The sequence below is a fragment of the Hyperolius riggenbachi genome, chromosome 3 (genome assembly GCF_040937935.1).
Source record: "Hyperolius riggenbachi isolate aHypRig1 chromosome 3, aHypRig1.pri, whole genome shotgun sequence".
Lineage (NCBI taxonomy): Eukaryota > Metazoa > Chordata > Amphibia > Anura > Hyperoliidae > Hyperolius > Hyperolius riggenbachi.
In genome coordinates, this window is record NC_090648.1 from 324,607,916 (window position 1) to 324,631,711 (window position 23,796).

General features: G+C 44.3%; 1 protein-coding gene across 6 annotated transcripts in view; it reads left to right on the forward strand.

Annotated features, from left to right (window-relative positions):
• Positions 1–4,281: 4,281 nt before the first annotated feature.
• ATP2B1 (ATPase plasma membrane Ca2+ transporting 1) overlaps positions 4,282–23,796 on the forward strand; it is a 266,462-nt gene continuing 246,947 nt past the window's right edge. For 2 of the 6 annotated variants that reach the window (XM_068276820.1, XM_068276823.1), the window contains exon 1: positions 4,396–4,882. The gene's annotated coding sequence lies outside the window, so the exon portion shown is untranslated. The other 4 variants (XM_068276821.1, XM_068276825.1, XM_068276824.1 and 1 more) reach the window with 4 other exon arrangements.

Sequence of the window (23,796 nt, forward strand, 5' to 3'; positions counted from 1 at the left end):
AATGTACTTTGTCTTGTGTGTGTATATCAGGGAAGCCAATCAGAATACTCGATCTGGACATATGCTCAGGTTTTTGCTCCAGTTCTGCATGTCTTCCCACGTCTTTTTACTTACATGCAACAAAAATATTTAGGAACTAGTTTTGATTTTCTGACTATTACGATTGGTTAGTTACATGGTGTATTAGCCAGGGATCATCTGCCATTTGGCTGCAAATAAACTGAGACAACTGTTAATTTTGTCTAGGGTAATTCTGTTGTGCCATGCAAAATATGGGAGATTCTACTATATTGGGGCAAGAGGGCTTTAATTTATTTTACAGTGGCATTCAGCTAGAAAATAGGTAGGAATGTCAACATCAGTTGTTCTGATGGAGATAGGCATCAAGAAATACAGTTATTTACCAATAATCGGTGAGTGTTTGGTGATTCAAGGAAAGCATAATTGCAAAGCTGATGTAGCAGAGTATTGGAAAAACATTTTACTGATACTCTATAGGTCCCCGTAGTGTCTTCCTAATGCCAGAAATACACAGACCTGGTCTTGGCAGATAGGCCTAGTGCACACCAGAGCAGTTCGGCAGCGTTTTTCGATCCGCTTGCGGCTGCGGATACGCTAGGGTAATGTATTTCAATGGGCTGGTGCACACCAGAGCGGGAGGCGTTTTGCAGAAACGCATACTCCCGGGCTGCTGCAGATTTTGGATTGCGGAGGCGTTTCTGCCTCCAATGTAAAGTATAGGAAAAACGCAAACCGCTCTGAAAAACGGCAGTTCAGAGCGGTTTTGCAGGCGTTTTTGTTACAGAAGATGTTCAGTAACAACTTTACTGTAACAATATATGAAATCTACTACACCAAAAACACTTCCCAAAACCGCAAAATGCTAGGTGAAACGCTACAGAAAAAGCGTTTCAAAATCTGCTAGCATTTTGTGGATCTGCTAGCGGTTTTTGGTGTGCACCAGGCCATAATGACTGTACAAGGATTGTTGCATCATTGCATATACTGTCTGGAATACAGTTGATACCTACAGTATAATTACTGATTTACAAAGCACCAACGTATTCCATGGTACTGTAGAGTAAGGGCCAGTTTCCACTAGTCAGAACATGAAGTGATGCCAGCACGCATCCAGATTGCTTAGCCGTGCCATGCATGGCTAGGGATTCAGGTGTGTGCTGCAGAAATCTACAGAATGCCGTTCAGAACTGCACCACAGTGCAATCTGGATGCCAAATAATAGAAAGTATAGACAGTACAGAACATGATTGATAATACAGACAACTGGTACATAATACAGAATGGGTAGACACAGTAATTACAGAAACAAAGGTAACATGATAAACAAATGTATAGCAAATTTCAAGAAACAAAAGGGTGAGAGAGTCCTGCCCTTGCGAGTTTACAATCTAAGGGGTTCCCATTAAGGAAGACTGTGATCTAGATGTTGATTGCAAAGAACTTCTGGGTAAATCCCACATCGAGCATCATACTGTCTCTCTGTGTTAGGTGAGCTTAGTGCAATATGCTGTCCTGAAGTTTTGCACAGGAGTATAGAGAATGATAATGATGCAAAGTGGTGAGCCATACATTTAAAAACATTGGGCCTGATTCACAAAGCGGTGCTAACAGTTAGCACCGTGGTGAAAAGCCCTTTATCACGCCTAAACTCTGTTTAGGCATGATAAGTTTAGGTGTGATAAGTTTAAGCACCAACTGGGCTAGCACCGCAGTGCACAGCTGATCAAAAGTTTTGCGCTAGCAAAGTCTGGTGCACTTTGCATAGAGTTTAATGGCGCTGTTTTGCATGCGGGACTTTGCGCGCAATCTAAACTTATCATGCCTAAACTTATCATGCCTAAACTGAGTTTAGGCATGATAAAAATGGTTATCACGCCTAAAGTCTTTAACTGGGTTATCACCGCTTTGTGAATCGAGCCCATTATCTGTTATTGGCAATTAAAATTCTGTGTGATATTGTGACTCTATTTGGTCTAGCATTCTTCTTTTGGCTTACTGAGGAGGACTCTATGATATGTATCTAATTGACTGGCAGATTGTGGTAATCACTAATGGACTGCCGCTGCTCATATACTGCAGTTGTGCATCTATACAAAAATGGGCACTGAGAAAAAAAGGTGACTGGTGAAGCCAAAACGAGTTTCTTTTGGCTGCACTAACTGTACATAACACTATTCTCACATTGAACTCTACCTAACCTTAACCATCTACACCCACAGCTAACCCACCTCCCACAGCTAACCTTAACCACTCCCCACGCCCACGGCTAACCTTAAAGCGGACCCAAACCAAACATTTTTTTAATTTAAAATATTTAGTTGCACCATTCTGACACATACAGAGATAAATAAACACTCCTTCAAGCCTATGAGCATTTCAGTGCATGCTTTTCACCCTTCTCTTTTCATAACTAGGGTTATACAGGTGGCAGCCATTAGCAATTCCTCCTTTACTGGACACCACCTACTCCACCAGTTTGCCGGATTCTGTCCTGGCAATATGAAAGGAAGGGAGGGGTTCCTCTATTAAATGTAAAATATTTTATATTTGTCATCATGCAGCTGAAAAAAATGTTGCTATTTATTATTATAATTTAGAAAATAAATTTTATTCCTGAAATCTTATATTTTTAATTTGGGTCCACTTTAACCACACCCACCCTCCCCACGGCATCAATCCGAAGAAAAAAAAAAACCCCGCTAAAAACCCAGTAATTTTCAGGTGCAATTCAAGTGAAGTCAATATGTGAATGGGCGCTGCTCAAACATTCGCTGATAGCGGGTGCCAACATTTCTCTGATTGGCTTGCATCTGTAGGTAGATTCTACCTGGTAGATCATTTTCAATTCATTATTTGCTACGTAGCTTGTAAGCTGAAAAAGCGTGTGCACAATGTTGTTCAACTACCATCGCTAGTCCCAGATGGCAGTAGCTGCTTCCACCAAGTCACGGAATCCCACAGGCAGTAAACTTTCAGTTGTTCCTTATGACACATGGGTACAAAAGTTGCAAATGTATTAGAAGCTGCAAATGTTTAACTGCCTTTCTGCTGTTAGGGCTTCTTTTCTATTGAAGTGCAAGAGACCTATCGCTCTGGGTCTCACTCCTACTGAATGGGATCACGGGCTAAAGCGCCCCAATATGCAGCAAACCATGTGTGTCGATTCAGCGCTGAATCGCCGTGCATGAATGGAAACAGCAGACAACGCAGTCTACGCACTGTCTGCTGTCCCTGTGATTGCGTTTCCATAAGCGCGCCTGAAAATGCACTATATGGAAACGAGCCCTTAAGCTTGGTTCACACATTACAAAGCGTCGAGTCCTGTCCTTTCAGTTTTGTATGTGTTCCTATGCAGAGCTGGGACAAGGTCCTCCAGCACCCAAGGCTGAGACACCAAAGTGCGCCCCTCCGTCCCTGCCACCCCAGCCGTCACACACTGATTGCTATTAGACTAAGAGGCGCCACAGGGCCCACAACCTCCCCAACACCTTAATATCTAGTTATATGGCTTGCAGTCACTGCCATGTATCCCCTTTTCTTATTTCTTTCTGCTTCAAACACAATTAGGAATGACAGCTGAATGAATTCTGCGCCCCCTCCTACACTGCGCCCTGAGGCTGGAGCCTCTCCAGCCTATGCCTCGGCCCGGCCCTGTTCCTATGGCCGTGTTCACACATAAAAGGTGTACATTTCCGGTCTGGTCCAGTTTTCTATTGTTGTGTTCACACATACAAAGTATACCTTTCCAATCCATTCAGGTAAAAAAAACGGACAGAACAGGACTGGACCAGAAATGTACAGGTGTACTGTATGTGTGATCCAAGCTGGGTGCCATTCACTGTATGGAACAGAAACTTGTAGCTGCATAGCTATGCTTGTAGTAGCCAACAACTGGTCAGCTCTAGTCGGAGTATGACGTCTGCTCTGGCTAGGAATACCCAGGACCCTACGCTTCCTCTGGCTGGCACGCTGATAATGCAGGGCGAGATATGCTGCTGCTGACTAGAGTAGTGGTTTGTATGCTGAAGGGAGCAGCGCTCTCTCTATGAGGTAAAACAGCAGCACATAACACCGCGCAGACGCTCTCTGATCCCCCGTCGAGGCTCTCGCACTCATCCACCAGCTCTTGCACAACTGGTACCCGCACCATATGTACACTCACACAGAAATGTACAGCGCGAAACGTCATGGAAAGAACTACGTCAGGACCAATTACTCCATCGGGAATGGCCTGTGTGGGCGTGGCTAGCGAGGAGGCAAAGGGAACGCGCTGCGCGCGTCTACTGCCAATGCCTGCTCCAGGGCGCGGACCAATGTCCGAGCAGAGGCGCTGAGGACGGACGTCATAACCCCGGTGAGCGAGGAGCACGTGACGGCCGCGGGCAGCACGGGGCGGGAGGGCGCAACGAGAGGTGTGAGGAGTTTCCTCTCAGTCACACAGCAGTGGCAGCAGCCGCCTCTGCTCGCGCTCCTCCCAGCGTGCAATAAAAAAAGAGTGAGGCGGCGTCCTCCTTCCCTGGAGTTCCCTTCCATCTCCTGAGCGTGCGTGCTGCGGCGTGACTGCGGGCTCTGGGCTGCGTGCGCCTGGCCGGGGCTCTGCTTGTCATTTCAGTCAGGTTTAGTGCTCCTCGCCGGTCCTCCCCCTCCTCTTCAGTCATCTTCTGCTCACCACTCCCCCTCCTCCCTCCTTCCCTCCCCCATCACTGCTCCGGCTTCTGCCGCCTTCAGTCTGCGTGTGAGGGAGAGAGCAGCATACCGGCGGGGGAGCCGGGGGACACCATGCTGTGATCAGGCGCCTCCTCTCTCCCCCACAACTAGACTCCCGGGACAGAGAGCGGCCTCCACCTGCTCTGCCAGCCAGGTAAGGAAGCTCAGGGTGTACCGGGGGGTGCCTCCAGGCGAGTCCGTGCTGTGTCTCCCCCTCCCAGCCATATTGGCCGTGTCATTGCCAGGTGCTGCTGTGTACCGTGTGCAACCAGCCCCGAGCTCCTGCTGCCAGCCACCCTGCCTGCATGATCTCCTGGCCAGATGCCTCCACACACAGGCCGGTGTCACCAGAGAGGAGGAGGAGGTTGGTATGGCAGCAGTGCGGGCATCCTGTTACACTGCTACAAGTGGGCACCTCCTGGCTCTCTGCAGGAAGAGGGGGCACACCAGTTGATTTCATCTGACAGTCATTATTGAGAGGTTTCTGCTTGCTTTGACCTTGAGTTAGTGCTGCAACCATGTCTCTGCAGGCAACCTGAGCTGCACTTTAAAATGATCCCCCTCCAAAAAAGTGGACGTGCAGGACTAGATGGAATACCCTGCTTTACTTGTGTTTTTTTTATTTTTTTGACAGGCCAAAAAATGGGCTTTTGGAAGCCCAGCCTGCTGCTTATTCATGCAAAAGGCAGCTCTGCTGCTGTCAGAGGAGGTTTGGTGCTTTCATAGAGCAACAGATTTGTGGTACCTGCTGGTAAACAAGCATAGACCTCACACTACATCTGTGTGCCTTTAAATTCATATGGATCATCACACATGTTCACATCACCAGCACTGCTTGTAGAAGCCATCACATTAAAAGTAGTAATGGTAACTGAACTGTACTTGTATACCTTTTTTTTTTTTTTATGTGTGCTGGACGGATTAAGTAGCCTGGATTAGTCTCCTGGCTACTTACTATTTCAGATGGTGAGCCTTCCTGTGCTCTATGCTGGGGGCACTTCTGTAATCCTGGCATTTACTGCTGCATATTTTGTGACACTTTCACATGTTTAATTGTTATATCCTGTGTGGCAGCTGCATTACTGACTAATAGCTACTTTGAGATCTGTCAGGATGTTATTGTAAATGTAATGCATTGCAGCAGTTTGAGTGGAACAGTTTTATTTTGCATATATATATTTTTTTTTTTTTTATGTATTGCCTCTCATTTATCTCTTTACAAATGGCACTTGACATGAAATGCGTTTTTAAGCTTTGGCCTTGCAATGTTATGTACATTTTATGTCTTCTAAACAAAAATTCTGGTTAGTGAATATTAGATGTTGTTCAACATTCTCCAACATTTTTATGGAATTACACAGGCCAGAGCAGAAGTTTGAGGGAGGAATTAATGTGACAGTTAAGGTTAATAATCTTTGGAACCAAATAATTTGCAATAAATGCTTATTTCTGCTTCATCAGTAGAAATGTTCATTTTACTTGACATGAAATCTTTGAAGTACATTTTCAATGCATGATCTGCAGTGCAAGTCATAAATTACAATGTTTAGTCAAATGGACAAGTGTTTTAGTTATGAGACTACACATTTTCATTGTGCTTTGTCTGTAGATGGATATGTATTTTTTTTTTTTTCTGGTGGACTTTTTGCTAAGCTATTAATACCGCTGGTGATCTCTCGTGCAGACGTTTGATCTGGTATTTATCCTGTTGTCCATACGATCCTTGACTGTTGTAGGTGGTTTACATCAGGATTTTCTTTTTAATGGTGGCATTGTTTGCAAGGGTATAGAGGAAGCTGTCATTACATTATTCTCACAAAAGCTTTGTGTTTTCAATTCTTGTTCATGGAGCTAAATGCGGTCAGTCTGGACTGTGCTACAATGTATCTGTGTAATTTTGTGTTGCCCACCATTCTTTTTCTAATACATTGCTATAAAAATATGTTTGTAAATCTGCTTTTAAAACCATTTTAGCTTTTATGCCTCGTAACCTCCTTAGTATAATATGACCTAGTGTGACCTGTGAGTTAACTTGCTTTTTGTGAAGATTAGATGGTAGTCTTTGCATGCTCTGAGTTGCTTCTTTCTTTTAGATTGTACTTATTTCTTAAACATCTGTTATGGTTGTAGTTTTGGTACCACATTTTCTGTTGAGCTGATTTTACATAATGTAGCAAGTTGGCTGTCCTTGAGCTGTACAATAGATTCCTTTAAATGGTCACATCACTTACATATGATCTCCATTTTAGGTGTAGCTTGGGGAGCTGAATCAACTGCTGACTTTCCTCTTGGGGACTTAGCAGCTATACACCATAGTCCTTGGCTCTGTTCCCATCCACCTTGGATTCCCACACTTCCTGTTAAAGCAGGGGTGTTCCCACTCCTGCAGCATGCTGCATAATACAGAATACTACAATCCAGCAGTTAAAGTGAGATGTTCTTGTTGCAGCATGTAAGCAGACCAGGAATCTCGAGCACAGGCTCTCGCTGTTGGAATTTCTGGGAGATGAAAAACTGTCAGGTGATTTTTTTTTATTTATTTATTTATTTATTTTTTTCACTTCCACATCAGCTAAAACTAAGTGTTTGAGCTATCTAAACCCCTTTAATGACAGCAGAAATAGTATTTATTCAAACCATACAAATGACCTTACGCAAGGGTGTTTATTTTTTGGTTTTGTTTTTTTTCCCTGAATGGTGCTTTTCTATGGATGCCATGACAACAGGTCCATATGCCTAGGGTCACCTGGGTCACCTCCCCTGCACCCAGGTACAGCTGTCACCTACTAATCATGTGTTTTTTTTTTGCTTTAAGCTGTTCACATGCAATGTATCCACCATGTAGTTTTTTGCAATGACAACACGTCTCCTGTGTAATGCTGCACATTAAACTATAGTGCCAGACTTTCTCTGTCTCTCCGATTTTTGCAATCACCTATGATATGCAGGGTTGTTTGCTGTGGCATTGGAGGCACTTTCTGGATCTCCTTTCCAAAGAGTATTTCATAATGTGACAGAGAGATGTATATTTGGTAAGTGGGACATTTTGGTGAGCCCTGCAGGGCACCATAAACCCAGTGTGCTTAAAAGGGCATCTCTTGATGCAGATTTAGAAGGCACATACAATTTTCTCCCCCTGCATGGATACACATCCATTACCTGTTGCCAACTATCATTGGCAATTCATTTGTGTCATTTTAAAGGGAACTGAGCACATTCTTTCACTGGAATTTTTCCTGGCATAGAAGCTGCCATTTTTCCCCCTCCCCTTCACACATTCCTTTTTTTATAGAAGTCAGAGATGCAATCTTGACACATTAACACACAGTGTCTTTGAAGAAACAGTCCTAATTACCCACCCCCTTTGTTGATGAAAAGAAAAGGTATTGTTTACTTCTTGGTAATTTAGCTCAATAAAACAGCTTCCTGAACTCTCTGTGGTGGGGCAGGCCTGCTGAAACAGGCTAATACAACTACTTTGAATGTAAAATACAAGGTAAAATGAGTTTTTGTAGGCAAGCATTTTTCATGTGCTATAGAAATGTCCGGAGTGATAAAAAAGGTGATTGGTTCACTTTAAGAAATGTTGCTATACAGACACCAAATTGAGCTATAGATCTAGAATCTGGCTTTGTGACATGGAGAGGGGAGGAAGAGTGGGAGGTGTCCCACTACAGAGACAAGGAAAACATTGGGTGATCCAACTAAAAGATTATGGTTGGGTAATACCCGCACTAATAACAAACAATGGTTTTAGGCAATGAAATTCTATTGTGGGTACATGGCTTGCTCGAACGATACTCTTCTCTAGATATTTAAGTCTGTATTTGCATCTCTCCTTGCCAGTGTTTTGTATTCTACATTGGAAAAATCAAGAAGCAGTTTAATAGGCTGCTGTAAAATTGTTTTGATATTTTGATTCTGACCCTTCGTTATGTCTGTAGTTTGTGGTTTTTTTTTTTTTTTTTTTTTTTTTTTTTTTGGCCCAGTTTTTTATATCTGTAGTGTGGCAAATTATAAAGACTGGACATGGCCTAACTGATTTACTTGTCTGCACTGACTCGCGTATGTGTGTAGCATTCCTGGTAGTTTCCGAGTTTGCTGATGAACAATTCCCATTGTAAATGTTGGCAGATACAAATTGTGGCACATACGGTATGTGTGTTGAATTTGTACTTTGAATATTGTGATTACCATAGGCATATTCAAAAAGCAAGCAGGGATTGATATGATACAGCCATATCAATCCCTGCCATGTACTGAGGGCCAAAACCCCGAAACGGGCTGTCTACATGTGAGGTTGATGTGGCTGTGTAATAATTAAAACTATAGGCTTGCTATACACCAGAGGTTCTGGATGCTTGTCTGGCTTACAGGGGTGGAATGAGAGAATTTGCATATTCAGTGTTGTGGGTAACCACAAATGTTCACTTACAGCTGAATTATTGCAAGTTTCCTTTTTGTTTTAAGAAGGCAAATTTCACCAGTCATTGCTATGTGGCTCAGTAATTGCCATGCTGATAAGACTGCTGTCCTACATGGATGACAGTTATCTGGATGTTCAGGTGCTTTAGCAAACGACAGCATGGTACAGCCCCACCCCCATAGAGGGTGTATTTGGGTCTGTGCACAGTAAAAATAGTGGCTGAAAAGAGTAGTTGGGCAACTGAATGACTTCAAAGATTTCCTGTAAATGTTTTCTGGTGTTAAGATATTTTAAAGGATGCATGCAGAAGTTATCGGAATCTACAGGGGTTCAATAGTTGAAAGCATAACTAGAATCTGAATAAAAAGCACGTTTTGCATTCAGAGCAAATTACACCAGTGTCAGTGTTTTGAAGTCTCGTATCGTAAAATGTTGTACAGGTAACTATTGGGCATATGCTTGTTACAGTTGCTCCCCACTTCTGGATGTATCTGCCTTTCTCTGGTTGACTGTCTCAGCAGACATTCACTGATATGCAGGACAGTCCTTGACAGGATAACTGTACTTCATTGTTTTCACCTGATAGGACTGTGCAGCTATATACCTCTCCTTCCTGTCACTCCCTCTTGATCTGAGGGGGGGGGGGGGGTATTTAATATAGAATTCCAGAGCCAGTAGAAGATGTTTGCAAACCAGCTTCATTGGCAATTGCTAGAAAATACAAGTGTGGTGCCTGCTGTCATTTTTAAGGTGCACTGACTACCTGTCTGCTAGATTTTGTCAGTCTCTGCTCTAGCCTATTTCAATAGACGTTTTATATGTGCATACAGTTTCCCATAAAGTTTCCACCTCTGCCTTTCCATATAACATATACAGCAAATTTTGAAAAGGGTGTGACAAGCGAGACTGGTTACTGCTATGGTTCCAAATTATGTGGCCGGTCTGGAAATGACTGAATCTTTTGTTGTTCCAGATTCCGCATTTCCTTTCCATGGCCTCAATTCACTAAGCTTTTTTTCAAACGTTTGGTAATTTTACCTCATGGGTAAAATCTAATTTTGCATTCACTAAGGTGTTATAGACTTATTGAACATTTTTAGCGATAAAGCATTCGATAAATATATAACACCTTAGTGAATTCAAAATTAGATTTTACCCATGAGGTAAATTATCAAACGTTTAATAAAACTTAGTGAATTGAGGCCTATGTGTCTTAAGGGGCCCATACACCTAACGATTTTCCCGCCGATATACAGCAGATTCGATCACTGTGATCGAATGTGCTGTGAAATCGTTGCGCAAACGCTGACAGAACGATCAATTTCCGCCCAAAATCAATTGGTCCCGTCGAGCCGTCCGTGCGGACGATTTTGCTCGATTGCCGGCGGGTCTGGAGTGTGTAGCTAGCGACAATACATTACCTGCTCCGTCGGCGCAAGTCCCCTGGTCTCCGCTGTCTTCTTCTCTGCTGGGCTCCGGGTTGCGGCTGGCTTCACTTCCTGTCTCGGCAGGAAGTTTAAACAGTAGAGTGCCCTCTACTGTTTAAACTTCCCCGTCAGGAAGTTCAGTGAAGCTGGAACCGAGTGCGGAGAAGACAGTGGAGACCGGGGGACTCGCGCCGGCCGGATGAGGTAATGTATAGCTAGTGGGGGGGGCTTCACAGATGGTAAATCATTTTAATGCTGAAATCGATTCGCAATTTGTTTGCAGTAAAGGCAGCCATTCGATCCCTCTGATCCGATTCGATCAGAAAGGGATCTATCTGTTGGTCGATCTGATGGCAAATCGACCAGTGTATGGCCACCTTTATTTCACTCGCCCCTATTTAGATAATTATGTAAATAGACTCACTAAAGATAATTATGTAAATAGACTCACAAAAGATAATCAGGGATACACCTAGAATGGTATTCCATGCTTGTTCAGAGTTTCCATACAGGAATTGGGTTGATAACACAGGACATGTGGATACAGTTGTTGAAATGACAAGATTTAGTTCAATCTCTATTTTAATTATTGGATTTCACCTTGTTTGCATTGATACATGTACAGTCCCATTTCGTTGACTGAAATTGTTCCTTAAAGCGGTATCGTCACCATAAAAATCAAATTTCAACAGCAACTGGTCTGTGTATTAAGTCATAAAGATGCTAATCCTGCATTCAAAACTTTCAACAAGTTTTCTGCTGTTATGATTTGGAGTTATCATATACCTTAGGAGCACTGGCTCTTTAGTAGTCAGTGCCAAAGAATTGCATGCTGGGGGTTCTTTTTATCTATAATATATTCCTCCTCTTCCCTTTATTTCCCTGTCTGCTGCTTATCTGAAACTTGATCCCCTACTCACTTATGTTTACAAGCAAGGCTGAGGTGATTCAGTGATTGGAGGAGACAAGAAAAAAAAGTAGAGGGCAGAAATGACATCACGCGTTAGCCTTTACTGTGGGCAAAAGACATGGCCCCCACCAGGAACAGAATTCTCGTCATTTACTATATAACGTTCACTGAAATCAAAACGTGGACAGTACAATACATGTTATGTAAGTAGATCAAGTATTTATCTACTTGTGTATGTGTTTTTTTTCCCCTGGAATAGTATGGCTGATCCTACTGCTTTTAAGGGTGCTTATGTAAAATATGAGCATCTTGGTTTCTTTTTTTCTTTCTCGTCTTCCTGTTCCCTTCTCAGAACAGTCTGCTGTAATTGGAAACTGGCTACCTTGTGAGCTGAATGGTTTGAAAGCATTAGTCCCCTTTAAGTGAACAGTACATATAAATATAACTTGCTGTACCTTTTGGGTCGTGGACATGCTTGTCAGGAATTGCTGGCATCTTTGGAATCTACAGTAGTTTTATGACTGCAAGTACAAACCCTGGAGGGGTTGGCATCTATATAGCAGTGAAAAACTGTTGTACGTACCCCCTGCATTTCTGGAATGCCAGCAAGACCCCTATTCCCCACCCAGCACTGGATGAATTGGAGTCAAATGTAAACACTGTCTGGCTCTGGATTGACAGTGTTCAAAATAACTTTGTGCTGCTCAAGTTTTGGAAGTTAAACATTGCTCAGAAAACAAAAAGGAACTCTTTGGAAGCACTTCAGGTCTCAGTGGAGAGGGGAAATCCTACTTTTATATCTATAACTATATGAACTGGGTGATTTTTATGAATGAAAGGAAGGCCGCATTGTTAGATGGACATGAAGATTATCAATCTACAGAGGCCTAAATTCAGATGCCGTGAAAAAGTGATGTGTTGGGCAAGACTATTTTGATGGTGTCATTGCAGCGAATCTGAACCATACTGGTGTCCTGGAAAATGTTCACTGAGACCTGGACTGAGCTCTTGGACGGTCAGAGGTGCAAACTTGTGGCAGCAGACATAATGCCCCTGAGGTGCTCTACAGTAGAATCCCATTATAGTAAACTCCAATATAATCCTCAGGCTGTAGTAAACTCAGTACTTAGGTCCTAACCATGCATCAGTATGGTACATAAAATGTTTTACTGATTCTGATATCGTAGACTTCTTGACCAGGTCTCTTGGAGTTTACTTTAAATGGTTGGATTTAGATTGTGTGTGTGTGTGTGTTCGGGGGGGGGAGTCAACTATAGATCAATTCCTCCAGAGACTGCCTGCATACTTTAGCCTCATGAGTTCAGTTATTGTTGCACCCAGCAGCCACTGCACCAGTGTAGGGTCTGACAATGTGTCAGAGGATTTCACCACAATACCTAATAGCAGTCAAAGTGTTGTCTAGCTTGTTGAGGTTTGTGCGTCCCTCCATGCTCTGACCCACTATAAAACCGGTCATGTTTAACAATGTTACAGGCAGCATTTTCTTCTCCCCAACATCCTTTGATGTTGTTTCTGGTTCTGCCGATTGGTTAAAGTGCACTTGAGCAGAGAGGGATGTGGATGCTGCCATATTTATTTCCTTTTTTAAAGCTTCCTTGTTGAGCACAGTGTGGCAGTTGGCGACTGCAAGGGGAAAGAATACCAGTTGCCTGGCGGGCCTACTAATCTCTGAATGCAGTCCGTCACACACTTGAAACGATAATGCGGCTAATCCAGTCAGAATTCAGTCGGAAACACCTGATCTGCATGCTTGTTTAGGGTCTATGGCTAAGAGTATTCGAGGCAGATGCTCATCAGGATAGCCTGGCAATGGGGAATAAATCCCAGCCTCCATATCACTCTCAGTTCAGGTGGCCCTTCTATAGACCTGGTCATCTTTGCTTGAGTAACTGCTTAAAGAGAACCCGAGGTGGGATTTTTTTTTTATGCTAGTGGGGCACAGAGGCTGGTTGTGCACACTAACACCAGCCTCTGTTGCCCCATGGTATACCCCCAAGACCCCCTGCACGCCGCTATACCCCCCGCAGTGCTGGCGACACGCAGTGTGTTGCCAGCACAATGTTTACCTAAGCCTGTCTGTTGGCGCCGCTCCCCCGCCTTCTCCGTATAGGCACTACCCGCCCGCGTCACTTCCCTCCAATCAGCGGGGGGTATAGCGGCGTGTAGGGGGTCTTGGAGGCACACCATGGGGCAACAGAGGTTGGTGTTAGTGTGCACAACCAGCCTCTGTGCCCCACTAGCATAATAAAATCCCACCTCGGGTTCTCTTTAAACGCCTTAAAAGGCGTTAAAGATGGCAGCGTCCATATACTTCTCACTACAAGGTCACTAATGCTGGCCATACACTAGTAGATTTCTACCCAATGATCCAAAATTATTCCTTTCTGAAAATAATCTATTCAGAAGGAATCCCAGCAGAAAATCGATTGAACTGCAGAATTGCTTTGTTCGCTGCAGTGCAAAGCTATAGGCCACCGATCTGCCATAGCTCTTGCCCTGCCCCTGATTGTTTAAAATTTTCCATCCTGTCCGATCAATTCTTTCAATCAATTTTGGTTTACAATGGATCAAAAATTGATTAATTTGACATTTTGTTGAATCTATTCCCAGCAGATGAATTGAATCTGCAAGGAATCAAATAAGAAAATGTGCATGTAATATGCCTTCCATAAGAGAAGTGAAAATTGCTGCTGTTGAATTGCCAAAAAATAGTTTTCAACTTGTGTTAAACTATACAGTACTCGAGAGCTCCAGTTGGAACACTTGATCTGTTTTACTTGCTAGAATATTCTACTCCATTAGTATCCCTCTACACGATTTAGCCAGAGGATACTCATGCTGTCTGCAGCTCTGCAGTTTCCTGTCACTTCCCACTTCATAAGTGTTCTGTATATCACCTTGCTGTGCTTTCCCTGACCTCTGCCACAACCTCAATCCACACAGTGCCAAATTCAGGAATTAAAGTAGTATGGTTTAGGGCTGAACGATTTTCAGTTTTAAGCCAAAAATCTTGACCAGGGTAATGATGATCTTGGGATCGTCAAAGCGGCGGTTTTCGCCGCTGCCACATGTACTTGGTGTGCTCCATCCCTTCCCTCTCCTCCACTTGCTCCAGTAAGTCCACCTCCTCCAGTAAGTTCTGTTCACATTCTGGCTCACCGCATTGCACTGCCCCGCGGTAAGCCGCAAAGAAAAGACTACGAGTGTTTGGGCCTGTACCAGGAAGTGTGACATCACTTCCTGGCGGCCACTGTTACTAGGCAACACTCGTTGCCTCTTCCCTGCGTCTCACCGAGCGGCAATGAGCCCAAATGGAATCGGAAGTTACTTGAGGGGGAAGGAACGGAGCATGTAGCAGCAGCAAGGGGGATCTGGAGGCTGCAACACTGGCTGACCTATGCACTGGCTGACCTATGCACTGGCTGACCTATGCACTGGCTGACCTATGCACTGGCTGACCTATGCACTGGCTGACCTATGCACTGGCTGACCTATGCACTGGCTGACCTATGCACTGGCTGACCTATAGGGGGAACTCCTACTCCCCACCAGTGTGCTGATCCATCGTTGTGTATTAGAAATCGTGAATCGAAACGAAATCGCAATTTCTGACAAATTGTGCAATTCAATCTTTTCCTAAAATCGTTCAGGCCTAGTCTGGTTAACGGCGGTTTCATAGTTGGCCCCACTATCCATGTCTCTGGGCTATCAGCGGTTCAGTGGATTGGACTCCTACTGAAATTGATTAAAAACATCTATTTGCAGTGTGTGGCAGTAGTAGATCCCTCCCTGATCTGATTTAGACCAGAGAGGGATCTATTTTTGGTCATGCTGGGTGGCAATATTGCAGTTTATGGCTGGCTTTAAAGTGACTCTGTAACAAAAATTACGTTTTTTTTCTACCATCCTACAAGTTCCTAAACCTATTCTAATCTGTTCTGGCTCACTGCAGCACTTTGTACTATCACGGTCTCTGTAATAAATCAATGTATCTTTCCCCTGTCAGACTTGTCGGCCTGTGTCTGGAAGGCTGCCAACTCTTCCGTGCTGGTCTGTTCCTCTATGCACACTCCAGTGTGTGTTTTATTTACATAAGCCAGCAGCTTCTTTGCTATCTTATCAGTGATAGAAGAGTGCTGGATAAAAATCCTCCTGTTACTGAGGAATTAAAAACACAGGCACAGGCAGAGCTGTCTGCAGGAAGCCTGTAATGTTCAGTGCATGAGAGAAGAAGGGGACAGAAGGTAAACACACAAATGATCTTTTGAGATTCAAAAGGAAAGCTGTATACAGCCTGCTTGTGTATGGATGTATTTTCTATGTGTGGGCATATTGTACATCAATCTACTTCCTGTTTTGGTGGCCATTTTGTTTGTTTATAAACAAACTTTTTAAAACTGTTTTTGACTACTTTTAATGCGGCAGGGAGCGGCGAAATTGTGACAGAGGGTAATGTCCCCTAACGCACTGGTATGTTTACTTTTGTGCGATTTTAACAATACAGATTCTCTTTAACCACTTAAGGACTGCAGTCATAAAACACCTTAACCTCCCTGGCGGTAAGCCCGTGCTGAGCACGGGCTATGCCGCCGGGAGGCACCGCTCAGGCCCCGCTGGGCCGATTTGCATAATTTTTTTTTTTTTTTTGCTGCACGCAGCTAGCACTTTGCTAGCTGCGTGCAGTGCCCGATCGCCGCCGATCCGCCGCTATACGCGTCGCCGCAGCCGCCCCTCCCCCCAGACCCCGTGCGCTGCCTGGCCAATCAGTGCCAGGCAGCGCCGTGGGGTGGATCGGAGTCCCCTTTGACGTCATGACGTCGGGGACGTCATCCCGCCCCGTCGCCATGGCGACGGGGGAAGCATTCCAGGAGATCCCGTTCTTTGAACGGGATCTCCTGATCTCCGATCGCCGGCGGCGATCGGAGGGGCTGGGGGGATGCCGCTGAGCAGCGGCTATCATGTAGCGAGACCTCGTCTCGCTACATGAAAAAAATAAATAAATAAATAAAAACGTATTTGCTGCCCCCTGGCGGATTTTGCCAAACCGCCAGGAGGGTTAAAGAGAAACTCCGACTAAGAATTGAACTTTATCCAAATCAGTAGCTGATACCTCCCTTTTACATGAGAAATCTATTCATTTTCACAAACGGACCATCAGAGGAGCTGTATGGCTGATATTGTGGTGAAACCCCTCCCACAAAGAAATTCTGAGTACCTACTCTTGGCAGTTTCCTGTCTGTGAACCTTGCTGCATTGTGGGAAAACTGTTTACAGCTGTTTCCAACTGCCAAAAAAGCATGCAGCAGCTACATCACCCGCCAACGGTAAAAATGTCACTATGTACAGTGTTCTCCCCAGAATGTTTTTCAAGCCGGGTGGCATGAAATAGTAGCCGGGTGGCATGAAAAAGCAGCCGGGTGGGGCGAGATGAAAATGCAGGGCAACTCTGCTTACAGAATAGGAGGAGGTGAGCCGATGACAGCCGGGTGGTCACCAAATCTAGCCGGGTGGAGCACCCGGCTAAAAGAGCCTGGGGAGAACACTGATGTAATGTGATAATGTAAATCAGGGATTTAAAAGATTTTACAATGGGCAAATACTGACCAAATCATTTTATACATAATTATTGTAAAAATGAAGCACTTTTTTATTACATTATTTTCACTGGAGTTTCTCTTTAACCACTTCAGCCTACAGCGTCGAAAATATTAAGCATCCGAGCAATGTTCACCTCCCATTCATTCGCCAATAACTTTATCGTTACTTATCACAATTGATCTATAGGTTGTTTTTTCCGCCACTAATTAGCCTTTCTTTGGGTAGTACATTTTGCTAAGAGCCACTTTACTGTAAATGCATTTTAACAGGAAGATTAAGATAGAAATAGAAAAAAATCATTATTCCTCAGTTTTTGGCCATTATAGTTTAAAATTAATACATGCTACAGTAATTAAAACCCATGCATTTTATGTGCCCATTTGTCCCGCTTATTACACCGTTTAAATTACGTCCCTATCACAATTTATGGCGCCGATATTTTATTTGGAAATAAAGGTGCATTTTTTCAATTTGCGTCCATCACGATTTATAAGCTTATAATTTTAAAATAATAAGATACTCTCTTGACATGTATATTTAAAAAGTTCAGACCCTTAGGTAACTATTTATGTAGTTTTTTTTTTTTTTTAATTGTAATTTTTTTTTTTTTTTTTTTTTTTTAAATACAAAAATGTATTTGGGTAATTTTAGTTTGGGAGGTAAATAGCTAATTTTAGATGTAATGTAATGTATTTTTTTTATTTAATTTAGGTATGTGGGTGCAGTTTACTATTTGGCCACAAGATGGCCACATTCAAATTCCTAGATGCGAACGATCTCGCATCTAGGAACTATAAGAAGGTGATGTTTCCTGGGGGCAGAAATTACCGCGCTCTCTGATGAGAAAGCGTCGGCGTTTCTGCCGGAGACTTAGATCGGTGAATGGGAATTCTATTCCCATTCACTGATCGGGGGGGGGGCAGTGGGAGCGCACGCGGGCGCGCGCCCGATCGCGCGCACTACACGGCTGCAGCAGCAGTGCCCATCTGGACGGATATATCCGTCCAGATAGGGCGAAGTGGTTAAGGACCAGACACTTATTATAATTTTTTTTTTCCTTTGCCATTCAGACCACTGCAGCTTTAACGGTTTATTGCTCGGTCATACAACCTACCACCTAAATTAATTTTACCTTATTTTCTTGTCACTAATACAGCTTTCTTTAGTTATTATATTCATCAAAAAAGACATGAATTTTTATCAAAAAAAATATTTTTAACTTTGTGCTGACATTTTTCAAATAAAGTAAAATTTCTATATAAATTTTTGTCCAAATTTATTGTGCTACGTGTCTTTGATTAAAAAAAATAAAAAAATCCAATAATTGTATATTTTTTGGTTTGGGTAAAAGTTATAGCGTCTACAAACTATGGTGCAAAAAGTGAATTTTCCTATTTTGAAGCATCTCTGACTTTTCTGAGCACCTGTCATGTTTCATGAGGTGCTAGAATTCCAGGATGGTATAAATGCCCCCATATGACCCCATTTTGGAAAGAAGACATCCCAAAGTATTCACTAACAGGCAAGGTGAGTTCATAGATTTTTTTTTTTTTATTTTTTTTTTTTTTTGTCACAAGTTAGCGGAAAATGACACTTTGTGACAAAAAATAGTTTCTATTTCTGCTAACTTGTGACAAAGAAAAATAAAATCTGCCACGGACTCACTGTGCCCCTTTCTGAATACTTTGGGGTGTCTACTTTCCAAAATGGGGTCATTTGTGGGGAGTTTACTGTCCTGGCATTTTTGGGGGGTGCTAAATTGTAAGCACCCCTGTAAAGCCTAAAGGTGCTCATAGGTCTTTGGGCCCCATAGCGCACCTAGGCTGCAAAAAAGTGTCACACGTGGTATTGCCGTACTCAGGAGAAATAGTATAATGTGTTTTGGGGTGTATTTTTACACATACCCATGCTGGATGGGAGAAATCTCTGTAAATTTAATTTTTTTTGATTACACACAATTGTCAGTTTACAGAGCTATTTCTCCCACCCAGCATGGGTATGTTTAAAAATACACCCCAAAACACATTATACTACTTCTGAGTACGGCGATACCACGTGTGACACTTTTTTGCAGCCTAGGTGCGCTAAGGGGCCCAACGTCCTATGAGTACCTTTAGGCTTTCACAGGTCATTTTGAGCCATTTGGTTTCTAGACTACTCCCAGGGCAGTATAGGAACCCCACAAGTGACCCCATTTTAGAAAAGACACCCCAAGGTTTTCTGTTAGGAGTATGGTGAGTTCATAGATTTTATTTTATTTTTTTTTGTCACAAGTTAGTGGAAATTGATTTTTATTATTTTTTGTTTCACAAAGTGTCATTTTCCACTAACTTGTAAAAAAAAAAAAAAAAAAAAACTTCTATGAACTCACCATACACCTAACGGAATACCTTGGGGTGTCTTCTCTCTAAAATGGGGTCACTTGTGGGGTTCCTATACTGCCCTGGCATTTTAGGGGCGCAAAACCGTGAGGAGTAGTCTGGAAACCAAATGCCTCAAAATGACTATTCAGGGGGTATAAGCATCTGCAAATTTTGATGACCGGTGGTCTGAGGGGCCGAATTTTTTTGAAACCGGTCATAAGCAGGGTGGCCTCTTAGGTGACAGGTTGTATTGGCAATGAAGTGCTGGAAGCGCAGGATGTTCTCTAATCGTGACCTGGACATGGCAGCAGAGAACATGGGCGTGTGATGTATTGGGTGCGTAGACCAATAAGACCGCAATATATTCTATTTGACTAGACCCATGTTAAGGAGAAGGCCCCCCCAAAAAATGCTACATTTGGAAACTTGGAGTGGTTTCCACCGAAAAGGCTGGGCATGGTAGCTTCTTCTATTGGCGGTTGCGTATTGTGTGGCATAACGGTTGGTCTCAGCCACAATTAAGTCGTAGAGACCAGCAGTGATCAGAAAAAAAAATTGTCACTGCGGTTGGCTGGGTGATCAGAAGCCTGCAGGGGGCTAAGGGGTGACAGAAGGTGATTGATGGGTGTCTCGGGGTGATTGGGGGGGAGAATAGATGCAATCAATGCACTGGGGAGGTGATCGGAAGGGGTTTGAGGGGGATCTGATGGTTTGTCTGAGTGATCAGGAGCCCACACGGGGCAAATTAGGGCCTGATCTGATGGGTAGGTGTGCTAGGGGGTGACAGGAGGTGATTGATGGGTGTCTTGGTGTGATTAAAGGGGGGAATAGATGGAAGCAATGCACTGGTGAGGTGATCGGGGGGGGGGAGGGGGTCTGAGGGTGATCTGAGGGTGTGGGTGGGTAATTGGGTGCCTGCAAAGGGCAGATTGGGGTCTGATCTGATGGGTATGATGGGTAGCAGTGACAGGGGGTGATTGGTGGGTGATTAGAGGGGAGAACAGATGTAGACAATGCACTTGGGAGGCGATCTGAGGTTGTGGGCGGGTGATCAGGTGCCCGCAAGGGGCAGGTTAGGGTCTGATCTGATGGGTGGCAGTGACAGAGGGTGATTGACAGGTGGTCAGTGGGTGATTACAGGGGAGGATAGATGTACAGGGGGGGGGGGTCTGGGGAGGATCTAAGGGTGTGGGGGGTGTTCAGGAGCCCCCAGGGGGCAGATTAGGACCTAATCTAAAATATAGCGTTGACAGATAGTGACGTGGTGATTGATGGGTAATTAGGGGGGTGAATGGGTGCAAACAGTGGTCGGGGGGGGGGGGGGGGGAGGTCTGAGGGGTGCTGTGGGCGATCTGAGGGGTGCTGTGGGCGATCGGGGGGGGGGGGGGGCAGAATCAGTGTGTGTGCGCTTACAAGGGGGCTGCCTCCTGCCTTGGTGGTCCCTCGATCACTGGGACCACCAGGGCAGGAGGCAGCCTGTATAATACGCTTTGTATACATTACAAAGTGTATTATACGCTTACTATGCGGCAGATCGGGGGTTAACGACCCGCCGGTGCTGCTAAATGGCCGGGTGGGCGGAGCCTAATGCCGGCGAATGCGCGTGATCCCTAGCAATTCAGTCCCCCAGGAGCTGCCGCCGATTGGCGTTACGTGGTACTGGGGGTGCCACTTTGCCGCCGCCCATAGGTAGTGGGCAGTCGGCAAGTGGTTAACTGAGGCACACTTGAATGATTTGTGTTGGTTTCAATTTGATTGGCTGACTTCTTAGCAAAAAAAAAAAGTTTGTTCCAACAGGAGAAAAGCCTGACATTCCCAGATACATGAATCTATCAAGTCTCGAGAACCAATTTTGATATGGAATTTTGTCAACTTGACTGAGCAGGATTGTTTATTCTACTCTCAATATCAGTTGCTATAAATATGCAGTCATTTTGATGAGTTGAGTAGACCTCTCGATCGAAACAAGAAAATTGGTGTGTATTTGGCTTTAATGATTAGAAAGGCTTGTCTTGACAAAATTGAATGCCAGTGGTGGGATGCTGGACATATACTATATGCTGCCGGGCATATCATAGAAAGGCGTAGTAAGATGATCAAAATCAATATGTTTAACCAACTTGACACTTGACACTTCACACTTCAGAATCTTGATAGTTGCCTGTTTGACAGTGGCTGGATAGTGTGCTGGTTAAGGGCTCTGCCTCTGACACAGGAGACCTGGGTTCAAATCTCAGCTCTTCCAGCCCCTTTCAGTAGGAGACCTTGGGCAAGACTCCCTAACTCTGCTGCTGACTATAGAGCGCCCTAGATAATTTTTTTATTTTTTTTATTTTCCCCCCCACTGTCATCCCCAAAGTCTCTGCCATACAGTTATGGAGCACCTCACATGTTTGCTGTGCTCTTAACAACCTCAATTAATCAATTATGGAGAATAACCTTTCCTGATTGGTATTTGATAGATGAACATCCATTCTCCCCAGGGGTCTAATGTTGGTGACCACCCAGCTGTCATCGGCTCACCTCCTCCTTTGCTGTAAGCAGACTTACACCAGCCCTGCAGTCCCCCATTGTTCCGCACCCAGCTACGTTTTCATGCCACCTGGCTGTAAAAAAAAATGTATGAAATTAATTTGCCTAGTAAAGCAAACCTGAGCTGATAGTAAACTATACAGTTCCCCCACCACAGGCCCCACTGTGCTCTGCTTGCCCCCCATAAATAAAATAAAAATAAAAGCGTGTCGCAGCCGGCTTTTTACCTTTGCATCTGTCAGTTTCTGCTGCTCCCCGCCTCCTCCATAGCTTCCCTTCCCTCCCCTCCAATCATCAGGGACGCGGGCAGGGACCGTAGCTATGGAGGAGGCGGGGGAGCGGCGAGAATGACAGATGCAGAGGTAAACGGCTGGCTGCAGCAAGCTGTGTGTGACAGCTCGGCGTTTGATTTATGGGGGGCAAGCAGAGCGCAGGGAGCCTGTGGGGGGAACTGTATAGCAACAGAGGCTGGGCAGTAAATGCAGAACCAGCTTCTGTGTGCTGATGGCATTCTTAGAACCCACCTCGGGTTCTCTTTAACTTTCCTCCACCAGTGCCCATCTGCCACATTCTCTGAACCTAAATAATTTAATAGTGCAGGGTACTCTCACATTTTAATTAGGGCTGCACTTTTGTGCATGTATGGGATGTAGTGCAATGTTATGTTTCTGCTGTAACTTGCTCTGAACCGGACGTGCTCTCCAAGTAGTTGGTATGTCTGTACTGCACCTAGAATTGCTCAATTTTCTGTTAAAGCATTTTTTTAAATGTTGAAGTTTATCACTTTTTTGTTTTGTACTAAAATCATTTTTGTAAAATTAACTTTGAAACTTATCTTGGCGCTGCGTACCTTCTTGAGCTAGCACTACTGCAGCTATGCAGGGTTTGTTCGACTGGATGGTTGTGATACGATTCAAAATAGTTGGGTAATGTTGTTGTATTGCGTACTAAATGTACTACCAGCCACTTCCTAAACACTGGAATGGCTGACAGGCAGTGAATCAACTGTTCACCATCTGAACTTTGCTTACTTGGCCTCAATGCTGAGCACAAATCCTGCCTACTACTCTCCTGTTCACCTCACAGCTGTTTCAGTGAGGAAACGTGCTTTCTCTCTCACTGGTCCGCTATGTCCCACAGTGCAACCAGCTTCCTGCTGACAAGTAGTGGCCCTGCATAATTCACTTCTGTATTTTAACAATACAGACCCTGGCCACTTTATAAACGGGCCTGAGTTTATATTGTGCACTCTCCAACTTTAACCTCCTGGGCGATAATCCCGAGCTGAGCTCGGGGTATGTCGCGCAGGAGCATTTCTCAGGCCCTGGTGGGCCAGTTTGCATAATTTTTTTTTTTTTACACGCAGCTAGCACTTTGCTAGCGGCGTGTAACTTCCGATCGCCGCCGATCCGCCGCTACCCGCCGTGCTGCGCAGCCTCTCCCAAACCAGACCCCTTGCGCAGCCTGGCCAATGCCGCTGCACAGTGGCTATCATGTAGCTAGCGCTAGGCTAGCTACATGATTAAAAAAAATATATAAATAAATAAAAAGTGCTGCGCCCCCTCCTGGGCGATGTAATTGTATCGCCCAGAGGGTTAAACAAATATACTCCTAGGTGTTTTGACCCCATATGCGTTTTGCAGCATGTGCTAGCCTTTTCAGTGTTGCTTGCAGGTATTTACATGGACAGTTAAAGCAGTCCAGAGTATCACTAAGGGCCCGTTCTCACGTGAGCGTGAATTGCGCGATTCCCGCTCACGGCAAACCGCTAGCGGTTTTGCAGAAACCGCT